Raw genomic sequence first — 12,977 nt, 5'->3', positions numbered from 1 at the left:
AGGACACCCAAGAATAGGAAAAATCTACACACCTGGTATGTAGGTGTCAGATAATATAATACATGTGGCCCCATGACCCCTGAAAGCACGCAGACCGGGCAAAACCAAGAGAGAGGAGGAGCGCCAGCACTTCAGGGCAGAGAGACGGCAAGACCACGTCAGGCCGTGGGCACACTCTGGGGATCTGCGGGCACATGGTTTCAGGCAACTTTAAGCCTAGTGTTTCTCCTCTGCAAAAGGGTGATGGGGGACCTGCTCGGCGGTGGTGAAAGCTCCATGCTTCCAACGCAGGGGACACAGGCTCAGTCCCTGGCTGGGAGCTACGATCCCACAGGCCTCGCGGTGCAGCCAGAAAAAGAAAAAGAAAAAACGTGATGACAATAACTCTTTTCAGCGTCAGCAAAAGAACTGTGGCGAGAAACCTCATCGAAATATAGATTGATGCCTTGCCCTCCATTTTTAACACCACTTCCCAGCAAGGAAGGCATCCCCTTTTAAAGTGTTTTCTTGGCTTCAGGGCTTTTTGCAGAGTGGGTGTGGGGAGCGGCAGTAGTCTGTAATTAATGGATTTCCTGTCTTTTGTGAAAACCTAAACCCATGGAAGAAGTGGGTTAAAAAATAGTCTTTAGTGTGCCAAGAGAGAAAGGGGCCTTTCCTGGGATTCAGGACAGAGAGAAGTCTGTGGATCGGAGAGGTGATTATACCCCAGGAGGGCTTCCCTGGTGGCTCAGACGGTAAAGAATCCGCCTGCAGTACAGGAAACCCTGGTTCGATCCCTGGTTGAGGAAGATCTCCTGGAGAAGGAAATGGCAACCCACTCCAGTATTCTCGCCTGGAGACTCCCACGGACAGAGGAGCCTGGTGGCTGGAGTCCATGGGTCGCAAAGAGTCGGACATGACTGGGCGACTCACACCTACACTCCGAGGTGTGCTGTGTGCTCCTTTTAGGGGGCAGAGCCCTAGATCCTGGCACCCTGACCTCGGCCTGGACATGGAAGATTTCCAAGGGATTTCAAGGGACTTGAGGATGCGCCGTGGAGGCACCCAAGCCCGCTGCCCCTCTCCCATCGTTCCCCATTTACTAGATTCTGGAATAATCAGGGGTGGGGCAATGACTGGACTCTCCACAAAGACTGAATTAAACGTGTAAGCCGTGTAAGCTGGAGTTTAGATTAGAAATGCATTTTAGGGAAATAGATTAAGGGAGTGAGCTATACTATAGACTAGCTACATTTGGAAAATGCTTAGCATCAGCTCGGTCTATGTCAAGTGTTTAAGAAAATTATCTAAATAAAGAGTGAAGGAAAGTCAGGAAGACAAAAAATCTTAACGCATGCATGTGGAATCTAGAAGAATGGTACAGATGAATGCATTTGCAGGGCAGGAAGAGGTAGAGAGTGGAGTTATGGACATGGTGGGGGCGGGCGAGGCGGGTGTGATGAATTGGGAGGTTGGGATTGAGTACGCCTGAGAGAGAGCTATAGAGGACCGTCGTGTATGCGGGGAGCTCAGCTGTGCTCTGAGACCACCCAGCTGGGTGGGATGGGGAGGGTGGGGAGGAGGGCCAAGGGGGAGGGGATGTATACCTTTCCATAGAGCTGATTCCCCTCCTTGCACAGCAGAAACCAACATGGTAAAGTAGCTATATGCCAATGAAACAAATGATCCAGGAATAAACATTTTCACGGAAGAAGTATCTTGAAAGGTAGGGAGAGAATAGAGGAAGAATGAGCATTGTGAAACCCAAGGACAGAGACATTTTCAAGACGGAGGAAGTGGTCAGTGATACCAAATGCCAGAGGGAAGTTAAGTTAGACAGGAATTTGAAAGCATCCATTTGAAGTTTGCAACAAGGTGGCCATCCATGACCTTCCTGGAGGCACTTTCTTTTTTTATTTTTTATAAATTTATTTATTTTCATTGGAGGTTAATTACTTTACACTATTGTAGTGGTTTTGCCGAACATTGGCATGAATCTGCCACGCGTGCACTTTCAGTGAAGGGGTCTGAGAAACAGCCGCACTGTCCTGGGAGGAGGAGAGAATGGAAACCTCGATGTGGGCGGGCAGCGCAGACTGGCCCTTTGAAGTGCGGAAGCACGAGAAACAGACAACGGTTGCAGAAGATGGGGAGAGCTGAGGGAGCACTTTCTGCTATTTAGGATGGAAAACCTTTTCACAGGCAGCTGAGAGGATTTGATCATGCTGGAAAGGCACTCCTGGGTAAAGCAACTGAATTAGAAACAAATTCACAATTGAAAGCAATGGACGAATCCAGCTGTCATGGATTTGCCTTCAAATTAAAGAACTAATAGAATTATTTCTTGGGTTGTGTTAGCATAGAACGTATGACATACATCGCTCTTTGCAAAATGGTGGCCTGCAGGCTGCATACAGATTACTTTTGCTGTGCCCGTGGGATATTTTTAAAAAATTAGACACCAAAGGTTTTAACCTCTCCTGAAACATTGAGAATCTTTAACTTAGTCATTGTTCGTAGGCTATTGTTCCTGTCAACCCTCAGTGGAAGTCTACTGGGCTGCCCTTAAGGCAACGGCACCCCACTCCAGTTCTCTTGCCTGGAAAATCCCATGGACCGAGGAGCCTGGTGGGCTGCAGTCCATGGGGTCACTAAGAGTCTGACACGACTGGGCGACTTCACTTTCACTTTTCACTTTCATGCATTGGAGAAGGAAATGGCAACCCACTCCAGTGTTCTTGCCTGGAGAATCCCAGGGACGGGGGAGCCTGGTGGGCTGCCGTCTACGGGGTCGCACAGAGTCGGACACGACTGCAGTGACTTAGCAGCAGCAGCAGCCATTAGCAATGTCGTGATAGTCGGGTGGACAGCAAAGGGACTCAACCATACATATCCATGCACCCATCTCCCCCAGACTCCCGCCCATCCAGGCTGCCACAGAACACTGTTCCTTGCTTGTCTTTAGACCCTTGGTTTTGACTCCCATGTGGGCTGACCAGATGCCTTAGACTGAAGGACTCAGTGCTGAAACCCAGAGAGTCTTGAGTAACAATGATGCACTGGTCACACCTGATGTTTGCATTATGTTACATGTCTATTCTAATCTACTTTGCCATGGAAAATGCACCGTCATTTTCCTTCATTAGTTTAAAAATCTTAGTAATCTTTGATCTCTTTCTCTCTTGGGGCTTTGCCGTTTCAGTAATAACTCCAGCCAGTGTTCTGCTTTAGTAAGTTTATCTCCTCCACTTCAAAAGGGGGGGATCTTGTCTTGTTCATCATTCCGTCCAGAGACATTTGCCGAGTGCCTCACAGAGATTTGATTATCACTGAGAGAAAGGTGGGTGGCTGGTGGGCCTTCCTCTCTCTTGACCCTCTCAGATAATGTCATTGTGGCTGAAAACCTCTAGGCTGAGAAGATAAACTGGTAATTCAGCGACCAACATATCCTGAAACGAGAACTGTGCTGCTTCTGTGTGCTGATAGTCATTCACTCCGGGCTGTGATAACACCCCAGCCAGAGAGCTACAGTCTTCTGTCCCCTTCTCCACTTTGCGAAAACTCAGCTGCTCATTCGGTCAAAGGAGCCCTGTGCCTCTGCCACCCCTTTCACACAAACAGCGTGAATCTGCAACGTGAGGAAAGACCCCAGGGCGCTGAAATCGGAAGTAGGTTCAAGCTTGCACTCTGCCCTCTACTAGTTTCGGTCGTGTTTCTTTCCTGGCGGTCAGTTCATTTGCAAAATAGGGATGCTCATGTGTATCTCTTTGGGTGTTAATGAAGATTAGAGACAATTGTCGACTGAAAAAAAATGCACAACCTCCACATTGAGAATGATGTTTTATGTGGCAGATTTTCTGAGGACTCCAGTCCAGAGCACAGCCTTTAGAACACAGGTCTGAGGGGCTGTTCCGAAGAGACAGGAGGAGCCAAGATACAATAGAAGTTTTGGAACAGAACCCAAGTAATGGAGACACAGCAAGAGTGCTGTTAATTAGCATGGATGTGAGAGTTGGACTGTGAAGAAGGCTGAGTGTGAAAGAATTGATGCTTTTGAACTGTGGTGTTGGAGAAGACTCTGTAGAGTCCCTTGGACTGCAAGGAGATCAACCAGTCCATTCTGAAGGAGATCGGCCCTGGGATTTCTTTGGAAGGAATGATGCTAAAGCTGAAACTCCAGTACTTTGGCCATCTCATGCGAAGAGTTGAGTCATTGGAAAAGACTCTGATGCTGGGAGGGATTGGGGGCAAGAGGAGAAGGGGACGACAGAGGATGAGATGGCTGGATGGCATCACTGACTCAATGGACGTGAGTCTGAGTGAACTCCTGGAGTTGGTGATGGACAGGGAGGCCTGGCGTGCTGCGATTCATGGGGTCCTGAAGAGTCAGACACAACTGAGCGACTGAAATGCACTGAGACATCACAGGAGGAGGAATCTGGCGAGTTTTTCTGTGCAGGAAGACCCCAGAGTCCGGCTCACTGAAGCCGTTCCCTGATACGCAGCCGAGCTCTCCGGGGCCAGCACCTTGGTCTCGTCTTCCCTCCTGCGTTTCCTCCGGTGCACGGTCAGGGGTGCGCACGGTCAGGGGTGCGCAGGGCCCGCTGGCTTGAGGGCCGCAGCAGCTCTGTTACTGACACGGGGGTGCGGCCCTCCACCCACACGGAGAGCGGGCATCCCTGGACGCCGTGCTCGCTTCAGTGAACACCCGGTACATCCGGGGAAACCCCAGGGTGCGGCAGTGGGGCTTTACACCAAGCATACCGATACGCTGTAAATGCGTCGTGTTTCAGACACTGAGTGCAGAACTTCACAGGTGAAACTGTATTTAATCCTCACAAAAATAACAAGATCCACTGTCCTGGGAACGAAGGTGTTCCTAGAATGCAGAACTTTCAGCTCTAATACTTGGAACAGCCCCTGGGACAAACGGGTCACCCCAAAGCCCATCAGTTAAGTGTATTAGTGGACCCATTTTATAGACAAGGAAGCTAAAGTTTAGAGAGGTAAAGAACCTGCTGTAGACCGCATGTAGCCGAGCTGGGATCTCCAGCCACAGCTGCACAAGGTCCGATCCAGAGGCCTCCGTCTGGCCAAGGCTCTCTCCTTTCCTCCAGCGCCACCGGGCGGGCAGAGAGCTGTCCTCAGTAGGGAGCTGGCCGAGCACTCAGTTTCACAGAAGCCTGAGATTTGCTGGACGGATGGACGGGTTGAAGGAAGGCTGGTTTGAGTTCTCTCCTTTATTTAACACCTTCCCTGGTGGGGAAGCATCTTAACCTGGGGGTGGGGAGTGAGAACGGAGGTGAAGTCTGATCTCTTTCCTCTTTTACACTTTTAGTAAAAGTGCAAAATAAGCTCAGTCCCATTGAGGTCACAGTGTACAGCTCTCTGTGGCTTGTACAAGCCCACGCTGCCTGCATCTGGGGACATAATGAGTCCTGTTGCTCTAAAGCTGCGGAAGGTATCTGTTTCCCTGCATGTACAAGTCAGAAGTCTTACCCTGAGAGATATGAACAGCTTACGGTCTGACTATAATAAAACGTCAGTTCATCTTTGACAATACGTGTGCACGGCACCCGCCCTCACCGTGACGAAAGTCCAAGTATTCTAGAGCAAAATGAACTCTCTTGAATTAAAAACTGTTTTGTTCCTGAGTGTGTGTGCGTGCTCAGTCATTCCAGCCCCGTCTGACTCTGCAACCCCATGGATTGCAGCCCACCAGGCTCCTCCGTCCATGGGATTCTCCGGCAAGAACTCCACCGAGTGAGTTGCCATGCCCTCCTCGGGGGATCTTTCTGACCCAGGGATCGAACCTGAGTCTCCTGTATCTCCTGCATCGCAGGCAGATTCTTTACTGCTGAATCATCAGGGAAGCCTTCCTGAGCAATATTTATTGACAGTGATACTAATGGAAAAGTAATTGTCACAGGCCCATTGGTGAGAATGCTCCACAGGTGAGTAATACCTGGGATTCCCTAAGAAAAATGTGTCTTCCATTCGTGTGTTGGCCCTGAGACAGGACACACAAGAGTGATTTGGGGGCCGAGCTCCAAAGAATTGCAGCCCTGAGAAGCGGGGCAGGTGGAATCAGGAGGCATTTTCTACAGACCCAAGAAGCAAAGCCAGCTGGGGACTGCAGCCTGGAGAATGGCCAGGTGAGGGATGGGGGCCAGTGCTTTGGTATCAAGTCAACTCTCTTGTGAAAAGAGGCTCCAAGGTACCTTCCATGCGTCTCCAAGTCTTATTCACACTGCTCCTTCTGCCGTCTTTATCAATACTTATGTCAATGCGTTAGCTTTATTTTATTTAAGTATACTTGGTTTACAGTGTTAGTTGCAGGTGTGTGGCCAATGATTCAGTTTCATATACATAGAACAAACCTAAACAGCATATTAAAAAGCAGAGACATCACTTTGCCAACAAAGGTCTGTCTAGTCAAAGCTACGGTTTTTCCAGTAGTCATGTATGGGTGTGAGAGTTGGACCATAAAGAAGGCTGAGCGCTGAAGGATCGATGCTTTTGAACTGTGGTGGTGGAGAAGACTCTTGAGAGTCCCTTCAATGGCAAGGAGATCCAACCAGTCCATCCTAAAGGAGATCAGTCCTGGGTGTTCACTGGAAGGACTGATGCTAAAGCTGAAACTCCAATACTTTGGCCACCTGATGTGAGCTGACTCATTAGAAAAGACCCCGATGCTGGGAAAGATTGAAGGCAGGAGGAGAAGGGGACGACAGAGGATGAGATGGTTGGATGCATCACCGACTCGATGGACATGAGTTTGGGTGAACTCCGGGAGTTGGTGATGGACAGGGAGGCCTAGCGTGCTGCAGTCCATGGGGTCGCAAAGAGTCGGACCCGACTGAGCGACTGAACTGGACTGAGCCGGCGGGACACAGAGGGCACACTCACAGGGGGAGATGGAAGACAGTTAAGAGAAGGCAGAGTTTGCAGGGGTTGAGGCAAACCAGCTAGAGGCAGTGGCACACGCTGGTAAGGGGAATTACTGCCCTTTGGTCTTTTGAGCCAAGAAAAGGAGAGGTTTCTGGAACCTGGAGAAAGAGCTGTAGCTGTGGAGATGGTTCTCGAGTAGTGGCTGTGGCTTTGGAAGAAGGGTGCAGCATGTCAGACCCAGGGCCTGGCAGGCGCCCAAGAGAGAAGCACAGTGACACTGTCTCCCTCCCGCTGGGGTCTCCCCTCGGCCCAACCCAGTCGGAGGCCGGGAGATGAAGGAGCTTGTTGGTCAGTCCGCAGTGCCCTGCTGAACCACACGGCAGAGCAGAGGCGAGGGGGGCAGCGGGGACAGGACGTGCAGCAGGATTCCCAGCAGTGAAGTTGTGCTTTTGGTCACTGCATGGAGCTTCCTTCTGCCTCTTCCTCTTTTGGCTGATTTGCAAATTTGTGTATCACCGACTCAATGAACAGGAGTTTGAGTAAACTGCGGGGGTTGGTGATGGACAGGGAGGCCTGGTGTGCTGCAGTCCATGGGGTCGCAAAGAGTCGGACACGACTGAGCGACTGAACTGAACTGAACCTCCTCTCGGGGTAGCTGACTGCTGCTCCCTTCTCAGGCTGTCTTCCTCCCTTCGTATCTGTATTTAATGATCATTGTCTGGAATAGCGTCTACCTCTAGAGCGCCTGAGGAGCACGGCTGTGCTTTAGTTGACACTTTTCTTTTTTAAAACTTGAGGTATAGCTGACTTACAATGGCATGCTATTTTCAGGTTACAGCGCAGTGATTCAGTGATATATATAACACGAGTGTGTGTATGATACATATTATATATACGTGTGTATATATATATTCTTTTTCAGATTCTTTTCCCTTATGAAAGTCTCAGTCGTGTCCGACACTTTGTGACTCCATGCATTGTAGCCCACCAGGCTCCTCTGTCCATGGAATTCTCCAGGCAAGAATACTGGAGTGGATTGCCATTACTTTCTTCAGGGGATCCTCCCGACCTGGGGATTGAGCCCAGGTCTCCCGCATTGCAGATAGACTCTACCATTTAAGCTACCTGGGAAGCCCCTTTTACCTTATAGGTTATTACAAAATATTGAGTGTAATCTTCTGTGCTATATGGCAGGTCCTTGTTGATTATCTACTTTATATATAGTGATATGTGTATTTTAGTCCCATCCTCCCAATTTATCCCTCCCCTGTGCCTCTCCCCCTTTGGTAATGGTAAGTTTGCTTCTATGTCTATTTCTGTTTGTTAATAAGTTCATTTGCTTTTTTTTGGTGATTGTATATATATACACTGTACATATGTACATATATACACTGGAATATTACTCAATATTACTCAAACATGAAAAAGAATGAAACACTGCCGTTTGCAGCAGCATGGATGGATCTAGAGATGATCACACTGAGTGAAGTGAGCCAGACAAAGACAACCGTCACTTAAAAGTTGTCGCTCTTCCCCCATCAGGTCCAGCACCGTGTCTAACACACAGTAGGTGCTCAGAGGTGCTGAGACTGAGTAGCACCGGCCTAAAGCGGCGAGTAGGGCGCCAGGCAAAGGCAGGAGCCTGAGCAGCACAGCGCTAGGCGCTCCCGCCGCCTTTCGGAGGCACCCTGTCCATTTTGTGCCTGTTTTCTCAGAAGCAGAATGAGAGTGAGTTGGACGATCTCTCTGGATTAATCCAATGATTACGATCTTATAAGTTTATTAGCTAGTCGATGGGAATTTGCTGTACGACTCAGGAAACTTAACCCGGGGCTCTGTAACAACCTAGAGGGCTGGGATGAGGTGGGAGGTGGGAGGAAGTTCACGAGGGAGGGGACAAGGCAGACTTATGGCTGATTCACGTTGATATTTGGCAGTTCAGTTCACTTCAGTCCCTCAGTCGTGTTTGACTGTGACCCCATGGACCGCAGCACGCCAGGCCTCCCTGTCCATCACCAACTCCCGGAGTTCACTCAAACTCATGTCCTTCGACTCGGTGATGCCATCCAACCATCTCATCCTCTGTCGTCCCCTTCTCCTCCCGCCTTCAGTCTTTCTCAGCATCAGGGTCTTTTCCAATGAGTCAGCTCTTTGCATCAGGTGGCCAAAGTATTTTAAGTTTCAGCTTTAGCATCAGTCCTTCCAATGAATATTCAGGACTGATTTCCTTTAGGATGGACTGGTTGGATCTCCTTGCAGTCCAAGGGACTCTAAAGAGTCTTCTCTAACACCACAGTTGAAAAGCATCAATTCCTCAGCACTCAGCTTTCTTTATAGTCCAACTTTCACATCCATACATGACTACTGGAAAAACCATAGCTTTGACTAGATGGACCTTTGCTGGCAAAGTAACATCTCTGCTTTTTAATATGCTGTCTAGGTTGGCCATGTTTGGCGGAGACCAACACAATTCTGTAAAGCAATTATCCTTCAATTAAAAAATAAATTAATTTTTAAAAAAGAATCTTATAATTTTGAGCTTCTAACCTTTCCTTCCCTCTCCACCCCCAATTTTTGAATCCGTCTCCTCAATTCAGATATAGAATTCTTACTGTGGCCTTCGCCAGTGGTTTATTCCAAAGTCAAGATTATTTACTCCCATCTTGGTACTCCCATTGCTGTCTAACCAAGTAAGAGATAACAATTATCTCTACATTCTTTAGTTAGTTGATTGCCACTGGTTCCTCTCTGGCTGGGTTAGAAAATATTTGGCTCATAATATCTGTTATGCATTAGTGTGTTCCTGGTATCTACCAAGAACTTGATAATGTCAGAGGAACAGATGAATGTTAGGACGAGAAGTTTCAAATGATTTTCAGAGGGAGGGAAGGATCATCAAATTATTGTCCTTAACCAAAGACTTCCCTGGTGGCTCAGACGGTAAAAGCTTCTGCCTACGAAGCGGGAGACCCAGGTTTGATCCCTGGGTTGAGAAGATCCTCTGAACCAGGAAATGGCAACCCACTCCAGTATTCTCGCCTGGAAAATCCAATGGATGGAGGACCCTGGCGGGCTGCAGTCCATGGGGTTACAGAGTCGGACACGACTAAGCGACTTCACAACCAAAGCTAATATAAATGGCTCTTGGTTTTGTGCTGCTCTGGCCACTGCCTACGGCTGGGCCTAAACCCGTCTCTCTTCACCTTTCCCCCGACCTCCCCACCTTTCCCCTGACCTCTGCTTTGCATCTTTACTTCCCTGGTTGGCTGTTTGAAGAGACTTGAGTAATCCTGCAAGATGGACTGACTTCTAGACCTCAATGACATCTTGTCTTTGCAGTCATTTAGCTTTGCAGGAAAATAAATTTAAGGCCTTCTCAGAAGTGAGCTGGACACCAAAGCTCTTGCATGTAGCTTTAAATTATATAAATTCTTATAAGTGTCTTTGCATCTGACTCTACGGGTAAGATATTTTGTCCCTCAGGGATTTTTTTTCCCTTAATCATCTCTAAAGTGAAATGTCTGGACCAGACTTTAATATTACTTGAAAACTTTCAAAAGCAGCCTCTCTGGCTTAAGTCTGCCTGTTTGTGACCGTTGACTCGCCCACTAATTAGCAATGACACCTTGCAACAGTCACTTTGCTGAGTATCACTTTCCTGTCTGTAAAATATGGTAAGGCACAGCCTTTGTAGAATCATTGTCAGAATAACATAATTCAGATAAACCTGGCATGAAAATTAGCTATGTTTATTACAGAAAAACTCACAGTTACATAAACTAGATTTAATTTAGTTTTGTTGATCTTTTTAGAAGTCATCAGAATATAGAGATCATTACAAAGTCTCGGCCAACTGTGACATGTGCAGTGTGTCTGGCTGCTGGGATCCACTGCACCCCTATTTTGAGAGCAGCACTCCAATTTCCTTCTAAGAAATCATCTTTCGGGACTTCCCTGGTGGTCCAGTGATTACGAGTCTGCGCTTCCACTGCAGGGGTCAAGGGTTCAATCCTTGGTAAGGGAACCAAGATCCCACAAGCTGAGAGGTGCTGCAAAAAAAAAAATCTTTCTTACCCATCTCTGATTTCATGTTGTTTGAATGACAAGGATCCATCCCAGTTTCACAGGCAGATTACTCAGATCTGACCAATTATAGATGTGCTTTTCCTTGAGTTCATGAGTGATTCTGAATGGCATGTGACCTCATTAGGACCAACAAGACACAGTGGGCCTTTAGCTGGAACGTCCTGAAAGGAGATGCTTCTTCCCACGAAACTGGGCCCAGGAGGATGTGAAGCTGGACCATGATAGTCTTCTTTCTTCCAGGAGGAGCTGTCACTCCAAGTAGAAGGTCACAAGTGGACTCAGAACAAGGTAGAGAGACACCCCAGGTTCCTTATCTCAGCCAAGCATGCAGGTAGACACGTCTGCCAATCTTTTCAGTAACATGGGCCAGCAAATGCCTTTCTTGCTTCAGTTAGTTTGAGCTTGAATTTGATATGTAATTGAGGGAATGCTGACTCGCCCAGGAGCTGGTCTTTTCTTCTTTCTGTGAATTAGGGTTTATGAACCCATTCAAAACTCAGAAAGCAATCATAACCACACACTCCTCTCCCAACCCTACCATCATCAGCCTCGTCGTTTCAAAGGTCTTGCTTCAACTTCTTTTTTCCCACACAAGCACCTTCACCAATTCATCTATCTCCTCTGCGACCCACCTGGTCGCAGCGATCCTCACTAGCTGCCTCCCAGCGCCTGGCTCCCTTGTTAATGTTGGCTGGTCCTCGACAGATTCTAAGCTGGCCACTGGCACCTCTTCAGTGCTGTAATGAACAAGTACCTAACCAATAGTCACCTATTGACTGGTTCTGTCTCATTCTTTCTCAGTGACAAAAATTTGAGTGTCCTGATCCTGAGGTTGCTGCTGCTGCTAAGTCGCTTTAGTCGTGTCCGACTCTGTGCGACCCCATAGAAGGCAGCCCACGAGGCTCCCCCGTCCCTGGGATTCTCCAGGCAAGAACACTGGAGTGGGTTGCCATTTCCTTCTCCAATGCATGAAAGTGAAAAGTGAAAGTGAAGTTGCTCAGTCGTGTCCGACTCTTTGTGACCCCATGGACTGTAGCCCACCAGGCTCCTGCATCCATGGGATTTTCCAGGCAAGGATACTGGAGTGGGTTGCCATTTCCTTGTCCGGGGTATCTTCCTGACCCAGAGATTGAACCGGGTCTTCCACACTGCAGGCAGACTCTTTACCATCTGAGCCAGGTTAGGAGAGACCTCGTTTGTTGATTTTTTGAAAAGCCATGAGCCAGCTCTAATTCAGCTGAGTTAGATGAGAAAGGGAGGTAGCTGCAGAGGCCTCCACTGTTAACTGGTGGGCTCCTCGCTTGCAGAGGCTGTAGAGGGCAAAGGAGAGAGAGTGTGGTTTGATTGCAGTGTAATTTTCTTCCCTCTGGGAGCGTTTCAAGCGAATTCTACCAATGTCAGGGAAGCAATGACTCATCAAACAGTGGGGTGTTGATTTCGGGAAAGGGAGGGGAAGTTCCTGCTTTGGGGCTCACGGACGGCTCTGCACTAAGGTAAGATCTCATGGCCCCGGTGGGACTGACACGTTGGCAGGAATCCCTGCTTTTTGCTGAGCTGGGGAGACGCGCCGTGTCCCCCGGATTTCAGGGCTAGGGTGGCGCCCTTGCAGTCAGAGAACACCGAGGCCGAGCCTTGCCGCGGGGACGCCTCCTGTGTCTGCAGGGGCCAAGCGCTGGGCCCCCGAGGCGAAGCCTCGGTCCCCTGAGGGCACAGAGCGGACAACCGCCGCTTTCCGGCCCGCGGGGCGGCGAGGTGAGGTGAGGAGCGCCTGGGCAAAGGCGGGCCGCGCGGGGAAGCGGCTGTCCGAGAGACGCCGACCTCCCCAGCCCAGCCCTTCTCTCCCCTCCACCTGCCCGCCCGGGGGCTGAAGCAGCCCAGCTATTGACAGAGAAAGGGCCGCGGGCCCCGAGAGGGGAAACGGTCACCGAGAACCGCGGCTCCGCAGACGGCGCTGGTGTCGCGTGAACGCACCGCGCCTGCGCGTCCCGGTCAGTGCGAGGCCCACGTGACCGATGAGACAC

The sequence above is a fragment of the Bos indicus x Bos taurus genome, chromosome 14, assembly GCF_003369695.1.
Source record: "Bos indicus x Bos taurus breed Angus x Brahman F1 hybrid chromosome 14, Bos_hybrid_MaternalHap_v2.0, whole genome shotgun sequence".
Taxonomy (NCBI): domain Eukaryota; kingdom Metazoa; phylum Chordata; class Mammalia; order Artiodactyla; family Bovidae; genus Bos; species Bos indicus x Bos taurus.
This window is presented reverse-complemented; position numbering follows the sequence as displayed.